General features: G+C 35.7%; 1 long non-coding RNA gene across 3 annotated transcripts; it reads left to right on the top strand.

The window, feature by feature from the left end:
• Positions 1–3,675: 3,675 nt before the first annotated feature.
• LOC133778081 (uncharacterized) lies at positions 3,676–10,223 on the top strand. 3 transcript variants are annotated; one of them, XR_009868991.1, is made up of 2 exons: positions 3,676–3,774; positions 5,238–10,223. It is a non-coding gene; the product is annotated as an uncharacterized LOC133778081 (long non-coding RNA). The 3 variants fall into 3 exon arrangements; XR_009868992.1 differs by having other exon boundaries at positions 3,687–3,774; positions 4,210–10,223; XR_009868990.1 differs by lacking the exon at positions 3,676–3,774 and adding an exon at positions 3,789–4,291.
• Positions 10,224–13,616: the final 3,393 nt, after the last annotated feature.

The raw sequence follows: 13,616 nt of genomic DNA, 5'->3' as shown, positions 1-13,616 counted from the left end.
TCGATTATGGGGGATATCATCTGTACGATCCTAAGCCTATAAATACAAGGCTTATGACATCATAAAGGGGACTTTTGAACTTTTTATTCGAATACTAATTTTCTAGAGAGAGAGAGTACTTGTATTTGAGAGAATTCTTATATTTTTGTAATCTGCACTGAAGAAACTTAGTTGACTCAGGTTCATTTGATCTTGAGTGCAGATCTATAATCACAACTCTAAGTGGATTAGGCTATTACCAACACATTGGGGTTGAACCACTATAAAAATCGTCTGTGTTGTTTATTTCTCTTGAAGGTTTTTATCGTTTTTGACGTCTACACGTCGTTGGCCAAAAACGCGGTCAACAGAATGTCTTTCTTTAGTTATTTTATATTAATTGAAACTAGCAACACATCCAAAAATTAGTTATGATTAATTTATTTAAATTGTAATTATTTTTTTTCTTTTTTTTTTATATATATACTCTAATATATATATTTTCTCTCTACCATATATTTTTGTATAACAAATCTTTCAATATCTTTAGTTATATAAATATTTGAAATAAATATTAATGTAAATATTTAGATATATAATAATATTATTAATAGTTAGATAAATATTTGAAATCAATAAAAAAATAAATATTTAAATGTTGTAAGAAAAATATATTTTAGCTTATTTTATAAATTTGGATTAATTAAAAATAAAATATTATTATATTTGACATTATGCATTGATAAATATTGCAAGTATTAAAAGATATGTAAATATTATTGTAAGAAATAGAGATATTATTGAAAGTGATAGAAAATATTTAAAATTAATAAAATTATAAAATTAATAATATTTAAATGATATAGAGAAAAAAATAGAGAATATGATGTATGGTGTAATGTAAAACTTAGAGGTAAAATAGAAAAATATGTATTTTGAGAAGGTATTTTAAATGATAGAGTATGACATCCTTTAGATGCTACAAGGCCTGTATCCTTGGATATTAAAAATTCGACTAACCGTTAATTTCTTTTGTATCCCCTTTTAATAAGTGGAAATTACATTTTATATGGACTTTTTATTGAAGTTTTAAAAAATATGGCTTTTTTTTTCAACATAATTTTTTATGGCTTTTTATACTTTTTTTTATCATTTTTATGGCTTTTTTTTTTCCATATTTTTGTCAAAATTTCTGATTATGCCATATCTTTATTATCACTTAACTTTTTTTCAAGTAGAATGATAGTTTTGTAATTTTATTTTATTTTATTTTTTTAACTTTTCTATACTACGTTTTTCATGGAAAAAAACTTACATTTTCAGTAATTATAAAGGGTAGATTTTATATTTTTATGTTATTTTATTTTAACTTTTTATATTATTTTAGGTGCCATCAAACCAACTAAATAAGCATGAAGCAAGAACTGTCATTGGTATTTTAAAATCATTTAAAAAAATATTTTGAAAACTTCCTCCTGCCTTCTAAAATCAACCAGTTCTCGTAATGATTTTCCTTTCCTGTCCATGAGATTTTTATTAGTTCTAACAAAATATTAATCATTTTTCTCAAGAGCCTCATCAATGGTGCAAAACTACAAAATTTATGGAAAAAGTTTACTGAATGATACATTTTGTCTCAGTATTATAAACGATGGGGACCACCCTTTTGGGTTTTTTGGTAGTTGATAATCAGGTTCTATTATATATCTTAGCCAACTCCTATTCTTGGGTCCTACTCTAAGATTGTGTTAGCCAAACACTTGGGGTAAGCAAACAATCCCTTTGACTTTCACATTCTGTAATTTTTATCGAATTTCTTTAATTCAACTCCACACAAATGATTTGATATACTACTCATTCTTAACAATCACAATATATTTACTTATATTTTTTTGCACTGTTAATTTACTTGGAATGAAACTTCCCCATTACTAGAATTCTTTGACTCCTAAGTCAAAATTTGAATTAGAATTCTTTTTATATAACTAATTTTATATTAAAATTTTCTTTGGTTGTTTTGCAAATTTTTTTTTTTTGTGATATGAATTGTGTTTATTATTATTTTATTTATTATAAACAGTTTTTTGCTTATTTTTATATTGTACGTTTCTTTATTCAAATCCTGGATAAGGTAACAAGTTACTTGATTTATCTTTGGCAATTATGTAAAAAAAAATCCTAGAACTAGGTTAAATAACATGTACTGGAAGAGTAACCAGTTACCCTGAAATGAGTAACCTTCTACCATAAGAGGGGTAACCAGTTACCATAAGAGGGGTGACGGGTTGCTCTTATTAAATATGAAAAGAAACATCAAATCGAGGAAGAACACTTTATTAAAAAAAGGAAAAAATAACTATGATTTTAGTAACATAGGTAACTAGTTACCGTAAAGAACCCAAAAATATATACACTCATATTAATGTGAAGGTAACCAGTTACCCACAGAAATATACACACAAAGAACGTGAATGTAACCAGTTACCCCAGAAATATACATACAAATAACGGGAAGGTAACCAGTTTCCACAAATTTGAAGAAAGAAAAAAAAAATCAGATCCACCCCCTTTCCCTTCTCTCCCTTCTTCTTCATATAATTTTTTTTTTCTATATTTGAATGTTCTCATCAGGGTAACTGGTTATCCATTCACGTTTGCATATTTTTATTAGTTTTCTTTCCAAATTTTGGTGTTCCTATAAGGGTTGCAGTAAAAAGAAAATGCTGAAAAAATTGATTTGAATTTTTTTACATATAGTGGAAAAAACTATAAAAAAAATTACAATAATAAAATATAATACATAAAAAAATAGTAAAATAATTATGTAATGTTAAAATATGTGTGAAAAAAGGGGAAAAAAAAGAAAATGGAATGAGAAAAAAATAAGTATAAAAAAAGAAGGAAAAAAAAACTTAGGAAAGAAAACTAAAAAAAATATGAAAAAACAAAACAAAACAAAACAAAACAAAAGAAATGATGAATGAAAAAAAAATAGATGAATGAATAAAAATAAAAAGAAGAAGAAGAAAAATAATGGGAAAATGGAAAGAAAAAATTGAAAAAAAAATGGAAGAAGAAAAAAAGAAAGAAAGAAAAAGCCCATATGTGTGAAAAATGAAAAAAAAAAATGGAAGAAGAAAAAAAGAAAGAAAGAAAAAAGCTCATATGTGTGAAAAAAGAAAACAAAATGGAAGGAGAAAATAATAAATACAAAAATGAAGAAAAAATAGCAAGAAAAATGAGAAAAAAGGGAAAAAAAAAAGAAAGAAAACTGAAAAAATATAAAAAAAAAAACAAAACATTACAAATGAAATAAAAAATTTGATAAATTAATAAAGAAGAAGAAAAAGAATGGAAAAATGGAAATAACAAAAAAGATAAAGAAAGAAATTGGTAGAAGAAAAAAAGAAAAAAAAAATTAAAAAATGAAAAAAAAAATCACCTTCAAAATCAAAAAATATAACTATGGTAAAAAAAATGTAACATTTTCATATTTTAATTTTGTCTTTAATAAATTTTCCCATATAAATTAAGAAAAATATAATTATTATATTTTTGCACATTAATAGTATAAAAGTCATATTTTTTAAAAATCTCCTTTTAATTATATTATTAAATTAACAGACTCAATTAGGTTAAACAATTAATTGTTTTTTATTTTTCTCCTTCTTTCGCTTCTTTTTCTCACTTTCCTTTCTTATTTATTTATTTATTTTTTCATTTTCTTCTCCTCTTTCATCTTTTTCATTCATTTAGTTCATTGTTGAAGGTTTGAAGAATTTTATTAGCCTACAGGTAAAGTAATTAATTTTTAATTTTATTTTTTTCTTCTTTTATACCAACTCAACTGTGGCTGGAATTTGTTGTTGATATGAACATGATATGCCCTTTTTTCATTTGGTTTTGGGGGGTTTTTCTGTTTTCTTTTCTTTTCTTTTAGCCTCTTCTCTTTTGATTACGAGTTTTATAGCATTGTTACCTTTTGTTTGAACCATCAAAATTGGGTTGGCCTCTTTTAATTCTCTTATTGTTTTTTTATTAGTTGAATTTGTGTTATAAGTTTTGTGATTCCGCCTAATCTCTTCGACAAAATAAGAAAATAATTTTTTTTTGAGAAAACTTGTAACCGTTTCATTTTTCTTCTCCTTTCGCTTCTTTTTATCACTTTCTTTTCTTTAGTTTTTTTTTTTCATTTTCTTCTCTTCTCTTTCATCTTTTTCATTTATTTAGTTGATTGTTGAAGGTTTGAAGAATTCTATTAGCCTACATTTAGTTGATTGTTGAAGGTTTGAAGAATTCTATTAGCCTACAGGTAAAGTAAATAATTTTTAATTTTATTTTTTTCTTCTTTCATACCAACTCAACTGTGGCTGAAGTTTGTTGTTGATATGAACATGATATGCCCTTTTTTTCATTTGGTTTTGGGGGTTTTCTGTTTTGTTTTGTTTTCTTTTAGCCTCTTCTCTTTTGATTAAGAGTTTTGTAGTTTTGTTACCTTTTGTTTGAACCTTCAAAATTGGGTTGGCCTCTTTTAATTCACTTATTGTTTTTTAATTAGTTGAATTTGTGTTATGGGTTTTGTGATTCCGCCTAATCTCTGCGACAAAATAAGAAAAGAAAAAAAATTGGCAAAACTTGTATAAGCGTTTGATATTTGGTGTTTTGGTATCTTCTGTGATTGATGATCTGCATTTCTTTTTATGGATATAAGTAGATAACCAATCTGGGCATCGATATTATTGTTTTGGTCGTATAAGGTGGTCATTCCTAACAAGGGCAAACTTAGATGGTGTGTGTGCTCTTAAATGTGGTTTAAAGTATTATGCATAACCATAATGCAAAGACAATTGCCTGCATTCTTGCTTGATTAGAATCGAAAAGCAGGGTGAAGAATATTTGAGCTAAATTTAGTCATTTTGTGTGTAGGCTTGTTAGATTGATATGTTTCTATGATAACTTAAGATTACATGCTTTATGTGAGCTCTGTTTCTCTTTGTATAGTCCATACTATATATGTTGGAAGTCGTAGAATTTAATTGATTGAACTGATTGTATGATATCTTGGACGTGAAGGGAAGTTTTTGTGGCTTTTCAGGACCATGCATGCTTGTATGATCATTGTGTTGTTGTGGGCTGTTAAAGTACTAATGGATTTTTTGAGGCTAGAATGGACAATATGGAATGAACTACTTTAACTGTTTATTTTTAACATGATGATATTATTAATAACATATGTCTTTGTCGTTTTATTGTTCCAGCTGATGTTTCTTTGTTCGATCAAATAACCTCAATAATGAAATGTTAGACAACTGGGAGAAAGGATGTGATTATTTTTGCTTGTTTTAAATTTACGTGTGTAGTTTGCAACTTTACCTTGAACTAAGCCAATGTGAAAATGATCCAAAACAACTTTTATTTTATAGTGGCCCTGATAAGATAGCCAACTCATTGGAATTCTTGATCTCTTTTCAAGCATGTGAATGTGGGTACATTTTATTCATATTGAAAATATTAGTGTGTCATCTTGTTCAAGTTGTTGCTAAATGTCATGTGTGCCTTGGCTGCCTATACGATGAATTGAATTATACAACGTCTTAAGTTTTGTTGCATGTTGGTAGGGACCTTTTTATTTTTGTTCATTTCAAATTTACAATGGTTGAGAGGCATGTTCATATACAAATGTCCATGTCTTCATTGGTGAAATGTAGTCTTTTTCGCCAACATTGGATTAAGTAATCCAATAACAAAGATATTAGTGCTCTTTAATAATTACGCAATTAACTAAATGAACAATTTCTCACACACGTATTTTTACGTGGTTCAGTAGTTAAAAACTCACCTAGTCCACGAGATAATATTATTAATCTCTTACAATTTCTGCAGAGTTTGTGTTCTTAAAAAGCAGTCCATTATCCCTGATATTTATAGTGAACTTGGACAGGTTTGGGTAACTGCGTGCATAAATATGATAAACAATCAATCATGATAATTCCCATTTACATAGGGATATAATTTCCTATGGAAATTACATTCGATATCTCAAGCAATAAATATGTAATACAACCTGGGCATTAACGAGGGTATAAGGAATCTCCATGTCTTTCGGGATCCTTCACTGTGCGTCATAATCAGGTTTCCACGAGCTGAACATCTTCCTCGAGCTGGAGATTGAAGAGTGAGCAAACTTTAGTTTGTATCAAGTTTAGAGCATCCAGAAGGAGACCTAGCCATTACCTGTCTCGAAGAAAGTTATTGTCCTGAAAGGCGATCTGGAGATTATCTGCATGACGCACTGTCAGGTCTTAACTCGAGTTGCCCACACCAAAGTTAACTAGATGTTCTGCTCGCCCGCTTTCTCTATGTGTTTATCTTAGCTGAATGATTAAATCCATACTTATTTTAAGGTACAACATTTGCCCTCTAAGCTCTTGCTCGTGCATGAAGACACTTTCGACATGCACAGTAGGGGTTTTTAGGCTTCTGTTGTGTGAAATTGTGCTTGCCCACTACTCAAGTGTGAAACATGTGGCCGTCTATAATTGGCGTTTGTTCGGGTTTCGAGGACTGTGACAACTATCCTATCAACTTTTTGCCGCCGCAGGGGTCATTTATTAATCTTGGCCTTTTGGATCCTGAGCTGACTCGATCAAATGGCCCAGATTAATTCCCGAAACTTACGTCTAAATAGGAAAATCGAGCTTGAACTTCACCACATTCACATTCAAAAAGTTTCCTTTCAAAACAAAACTTCCTTTTTTCTCTCAGACCTCTTTCAAAAACCCTTGCCATCCTACCATTCTTCAGAAGCTTTCAAGCTCCTGCATTTGGAACCACCAACATCCCCGTCAAGTAAACATATAAATTGTAAGTATCTCTTCATCTGGTTTAAATCTTTCATTCTTTATTTTCCAATAAGTTCCTTTTACTTCAAATTTTTTCCAGTACCATCTCATATTTTAACCATGTCCTAGTTCAATAGGGGTTTGCTTAGGCTAAAAGAACAATATTAGGCTCGTTTATAAATGAGATGTGTGAAAAATGGGCAATTTTTTGGTTTTGAAAGGATGTGATTTTTTACGAATCGCTTAGGTTATATGTTTATGCATAGAAGTATAAGGGTTTTAGGTTTGGCTCTAAGTAGCTTAAGGGTCACGATTCCTTGAGTGATTTTGCATTAAACCGCTTTCAAAAAGGTGACGGGCCTGACATGCGAATCCCAAAGCATCAGGGATTTTTCGTAGTCTATAGCACATGGCTAAAGACTACACGTGGAAACACGTGTTTGTGTTAGGGTATATCTTAGCTTGCGTATATCTTAAACTAAATAAAATGAATTTAAACCCCAAGGTCACGGTACCTTTGTCGCTGTAGATAAACTTTATTTTAGGTCGCCACTAATAGGCTGCTTTGTCGTCAGACGAGCTAGATCATGGCTCATCAATAGAAAAACGTCTCGAGCTCCTCTTCCCAAAACAAGAGCAAGGGCAAGAAGGTCACGCCTTACACCCCCATTCCCCACTCTGGCCCGGTGGTGGACAAGAAGATTGTAGTCGGCCTTGACGCCTTTTTCAAGGTTGAGCACATCGTGTCTCAAATAATGACTCAAGGTAAAGTGAATAAGATCTTGCTGAGCCACGAGATTGAAATGGGGCCCGACGGCCTTATTGCCTGACCTCCGCTGGAAGGAGAGCAGAGCAGCGCGCCCCTTCAGGATGACTTCAAGGCCTGGAGTGATGAGCATCTGAAGGCAGGTGCTTTCCTCCCTTTGGACCAGTACTTCAATGACTTTTTACACTACGTCTAACTGGCTCCATTCCAGCACCTCCAAACTCATACTGACTATTGGCAGAGCTTAAATCCTTATTTTTAAAGCACGAGTGGGAGGTCCCAACGCTGGCCGACAGTATGTATTTCTTCTGCCCCAAATCCAACTCTGAGGAGAAGGGGCGAGGTGACGGTTTCTACTACCTCACTCGATTTCCCAACGCGGCCTCCGTCATCGACCTCCCCAGCCACCCAAATGACTATAAAGATAAAATATTTATGTCAAATGTGTTCAAGAACTACACTCACCAATACTTCAACCATCCTCGTAAGTTTCTTAACTCTCCGAACTCCATACATGAATTCCTTTTTTATTGAGTTTAACCTTCCTAACCGAGTTTATTCTTTGTGTAACTATATTCAAGAGGACAGGACGATCTGGGGACCTTTGGAGGTCAGTACGAGACACTGTCTCGTATTCCTTCGAAGAAGGAGTTCCGAATAGTAGTGAACAATGCTACCATGGTGGCCTGCAAGCTGATCCGTAAAGATCAAACACTGGCCATTGGATCTCGAGGTCCGCCCCCCGAGCTTCCTCCTCCTCAAGAAGTCCTCCCCGCTGTTGAAGACATAGAAGAGGAAGAGGAGGTCTCGCCACTGGTGCGCAAGAGAAGAGCTCCTGAAGATGGGCAACATCTGGACCAGGACCGAGCTGAGTCGGGGGCAGCAGCCGGCATTTCCGACCAAGGTAACCCCTATAGAGAATTAAAATGGGTTGCTGCCGGTTTTAGGCTAATCCGATTCAACCCACGCCAGCTCGTGAGTCAACATCCAGTTGACCCAGACCTGAACACAAATCTCCTCCAATGTGTGAATCATCTGGTGGTATGCTACGACCATAGCTATCCCATATCACTATTGTGGTAGACAATACCCTCCACTTTAGGTCCACTATTTTTTAGGAGTATGGTATGAATCGTAGGACATGGCCTTCCCTATGTCAAGGCATATTTTTCCCCGATTTTAGGTAGACGGTAGATGAGTCCAACTCGGAAGAAGAGGTTGAACCCCATAGGACCCATGGTGTAATAATACTAGAGTCCCCCTCTCCCCTGGTAGTCCAGGAGTTATAACGTTTACCCAATTCGGTTCGTAACCCTGAGCTGATCATAATAGTTTCCTCTTCTAGCTCGGAGGGTAGGGTCCTTGCTTTATTCTTTTCCTTGCATTATTTTGGTTAATTATTTCTTGTATATGAATTTTCTACTCGTCCATTTGCATGTGAAGAGATGGATTTGAAGGGTGCCTTTAAAGTTGGTGGGGTGAGAGTTGGATCCGTGATTAAAAGGGCTAGAATATCAAAGAAAAATACTTCCAAGTCTGGAACATCCACCGAATCTCCTGTCAAAGATAAAGGTGCCAGCTCCACCTAGGAACAACAACAGCAAACTCAGCCCCCAGCTCTGGCAGCGACAGTTACCATTCTTGAGGTTCCTCCTCCTCTTCCTCGACATGCACCTGCTTTGGTTCCTCAGGTTACTCGGGGTGAGTCCCCTTCGTTCACATCCTAGTAAAACCACTCGAGCTGGTAAGGATCCCAGAAGAATTTTGAGGGACTGTATATGAGATGGCGAACCATATGGTGGGCCACGCATATAGAGCCAATGTTAAGGACCTGAGGGCTATGGAGGAGCATTCTCCTGAAGATGTTCTAGAGTTCTCCATGGGAATGAACCTCACTGTGAATAACCTTCATTCCTCTTATAATACTTCTTTTTCTTTTGTTTTTTTTAACTAACCCTGACCTGCATTTTCTCTTTGCAGTCTGTTCTGGCTCAACTCCATAGCATCGCCCGATCCCGAGCTAGGAAAGAGGAGCTCAAAGCCTCCCTGGCCGCGTCCTAGGAGAATGAGCGGACTGCTAAGGTCGCCCTGGCCACTTCCCAGGACAGTGAGCGAATTTCTAAGGACCAGGTGGTGGAGGTGAGCCAGCGACGAGATCATTTGCAGGCTGAGGTTGACAACCTTAATAAGAAGCTCGAAGAGGTTCAGGTGCTCAAGAACAAGCTTTCTGAGGTTGAGGACAAAGCTAAGGAGGAGATAACAAAGTCAACGAACGCCCTGGAGGAGATGCTCTACTGGTGTGGGGTTTATAACAAGGAAGGGGATTTCTCCTTTATGGTGTCGGAGCTCTGGGGGCCTTATATTGCCAAGTTTCGGAGTCGACTCTTACAAGAGCTTTCTGAGATCGCAGATGCTACCGGAGCTACTGAAGGGGACGACGAGGATGTGACATGACTCGAGCAAGTTGACGGAGCTCAGTGATGCTTTTATTCTGTTTATTTTACTTTCTTTGTCCTGTAATTAGGTTCTCAAAGACTGAAACAATCGCCTTTGGGCTTAGATCGATGTTTTTTCTCCTCAAGATAACTAAATAATTTTTAGTACATTTTGTTAATTTGTGATTTATTTTTATTCCCCTTAATTTTTTATTTTCTCATGTTTATGAATTTTGGATTCTTGCACACTTGAAATCGTAGGGGTTGTCTTTATATTGGGATAGGTTTTTGATGGCTCGGCTAAACAATTTTAGTCAATATCCTGGTTATACCAATGAATTCGCCTGCCTAATAGCGTTATATCTGTTAGGAATCAAGCCTTGGACCTGGTTATGTCCAAGATATTTTATCCCCTTAATAGCATTATACATGTTAAGAATCTGACCTCGGACCTGATTATATCCAGGGTTTCCTAGTTGTCTTCTAGGTTTTGTTATGTCTTAGAAATTTCCCAACTTAGTTCGTATTCAGAACTATTTTGAAAATCTGAGCTTTAAAAAGTCGTTAAATAATCAATTTTTTCAAATTCAAAGTTTTTCCAAATTCTAAGTTTCAAAATTTATCTGAATATGCTAAACTCTTTTAAAAGCTCTTCAGTTATGTGCCTCCCAAGAAATCAGAACTTATACATGTTCTAGGCTGTTTTTACAAAATGAGCACGTGATACTTTAGAATAATAAGATGGAAATATTGACTACGTAAAAATCTAGTGTTATTTAGATGGAATGACTTTTATAAATAAGCCTTACATGGAATAGTACCAAAAACATTAAAGAAAATTAACTATGTCAACTATTATTGATAGTATTTTTTAAGGTGTAGGGTGTTCCAAGTCCGTGGAACTATCTCTCCTTTTAGCCGAGCTAGTTTAAAGGTCCCTTCACGTAGGATCTCCACAATCTGGTATGACCCTTCCTAGTTTGGCCCTAATACATCGTCCTTGGGGTCTTTATTTTCCAAAGACACCCTTCAAAGCACTAAATCACCGAGTCTGAGTCTGCGACCTATCACCTTCGAGTTGAAGTAACGAGTGATACTTTGTTGATATTGGGCGAGTTGTAATTGAGACTCTTCTCTTTTTTTCTCGATTAGATCCAAGGATGCATTGAGTAGCTCGTAGTTTTGATCTTGAACAAAGGTTTTCTATATATGTGTCGTCACTAGTGTCTCAATAGGGAGCATCGCCTTACTTCCAAAGGTCAGAGAGAAGGGAGTATGCCTTGTGGAGGTGCGATGAAAGGTTCTACAGGTCTAAAGTACTTGTGGGAGCTGCTTGGGCCTAATCCCTTGGCTTCATCTAAACACTTCTTTAAGCTTGCCTTTAGGGTTTTGTTTACAGCCTCGACCTACCCATTAGCTTGTGGGTATGCTACTGACGAGAAATTCTTGGTAATGTAGTATTTCTCACAAAAATTTGTGAAGAGATCGCTATCGAGATGAGTTCCATTGTTAAACATGATCTTCTTTGGGAGCCCAAATTGACATATGATATTATTTACGACGAAATTTAGGACTCTCTTCGAGGTTATGGTCGCCAGAGGCTCGGCCTCGACCTAATTTGTGAAGTGGTCGATGGAGACATCATAACGAACTCCTCCTTTTCTTGTTGGTAAAGAACCAATTAAGTTGATTTCCTATACTGCAAACGGCCAGGGGGATGAGATCACAGTTAACTCAATGGGCGCTGCTCGGGCAATGGTGGCGAAGCATTGGAACTTGTCGCATTTCTGCACGTACGAGACCGAGTCCTTTTTCAGCGTATGCCAAAAATAGCTCTGTCTCAATATCTTTAGAGCCAAGTTTTGTCCCCCAGCATGGTCTCTGCAGAAGCCTTCGTGTATCTCCTGCAAGATAGTATGCGCTTCCTTAGGTAGAACACATCGCAGGAGAGGTAGCGAATGCCCACGTCAATATAGAGTCACTTCTACCATAACATTCCACAGAGCTTGATATAGCAATTTTCTTGCGTCCTTTCAATCGTATGGTAGTTTACTGTTTGTGAGGTACTCTATTATGGGGGTTATCCAGGTCGGTTTCATGTCAATCATTTCGAACTCAAGCGACTCTACCCTTATGCTCGGTTGTTCCAATAACTCCACCGTCACTACATTCAGTGTTTCTGCCTCTCTGGTGGTGACAAGTCAAGCTAAAGCATCAACATTGAAATTCTGTTTGCAAGGTACTTGTTCAACGGAGCTGAACTCAAATTCAGAAAACTCGCTTTTAACCTTAGCTAAGTAAGCTACTATTTTGACACCGCGAGCTTGATACTCCCCCAATATTTGATTAACCATGAGCGGGGAATCACTATAACATTGGATCGCCTTTGCTTTTAGTTCTTTTTCCATCCTTATTTCTTCCAATAGGGCTTCGTACTCGACTTCGTTGTTGGATGCTTCGAAACCGAACCTGAGAGCTGTAAGGAATTGATACCCCTCAGGTGAGATCAGAATTATCCCAGCTCCTGTTCTGTTCTTGTTAGAGGATCCGTCAACAAAGATTTTCCACAAGTCCTGCACTAGTTCTCTCATCGGCTGTAACACCCTACTATCCTAGAATCGTGACCATGTGATTTTAAAATGTTCCATTAACTAGCTAATCGAGGTTTTTGACCAAAAGTGTGATTAAATTAAAGAAACGCTCATTTAAATAAGAATTCAGTATAAAAGTTTGGACATTCATTTAAATCATAAAAGTGTTACATTGGGATCCCAAAATATTGTTTAAAAATATTTACAACTCAAAAGCTACTTTACAGTCGATCTAGGTGACAAAATCGAACAGTTATAACCCGTTCCTCAAAACTACCCTAGCCATGGTGGCCAGGTAGGCCAAACATGTACGCGCCGCTCCATGCCCTCGAACTCATGCTTGGTCGGCCTTTTCCTTCCCCGTACCTGCACCATAGAGCACCCGTGAGCAAAGATCCAGCAAGAAAACTCCACAAACATAGCATATAACAATTCATTTCAGTAAATGCATAACTTAAACAGATACAACAGACAATTCACATAGCGGCCTAAGTCGACCAGGGTGTGTTACCAGGCACTAGGTTTATGGTCTTCACCGTACGGGTGAGTACAACACCCTAGATGGCCATGCCATGGTGGCTTGCATTCAGCATGCATATTGTCGTTCCTCGCCTTTGTCGATCCCGGCCTTCGCCGATCCCGACTTTTGCCGATCAGTCGCAAACACATATACATGACATAACAATTATAAACATTCATAGATAATACTAAACACAGATAATCGGGCCATGCCCTGCCCTATGGGCACAAACAATTTTCTTACTAAAGTCTCGAGCTGACAGTACGAGGCGATCCCGAGCACGATCCCTAACCTTGAGCCTTAGCAGTAAAACATAGTCACAACGTAATAATAAATAACCATCACAATCAAAATCAATTAAAAGTCTTCAGAATAATATACTAGCCTTCGGGACCTCGAATTCTACTAAACTGGGTAGTAGGATCCTTCATGTGCCCCAAAGTTTGAGTTCCCGCGCCCAAAACCCCTAATTGGCCACTATCT

Source organism: Humulus lupulus, chromosome 5 (genome assembly GCF_963169125.1).
Source record: "Humulus lupulus chromosome 5, drHumLupu1.1, whole genome shotgun sequence".
Taxonomy (NCBI): domain Eukaryota; kingdom Viridiplantae; phylum Streptophyta; class Magnoliopsida; order Rosales; family Cannabaceae; genus Humulus; species Humulus lupulus.
This window is presented reverse-complemented; position numbering and strand designations above follow the sequence as displayed.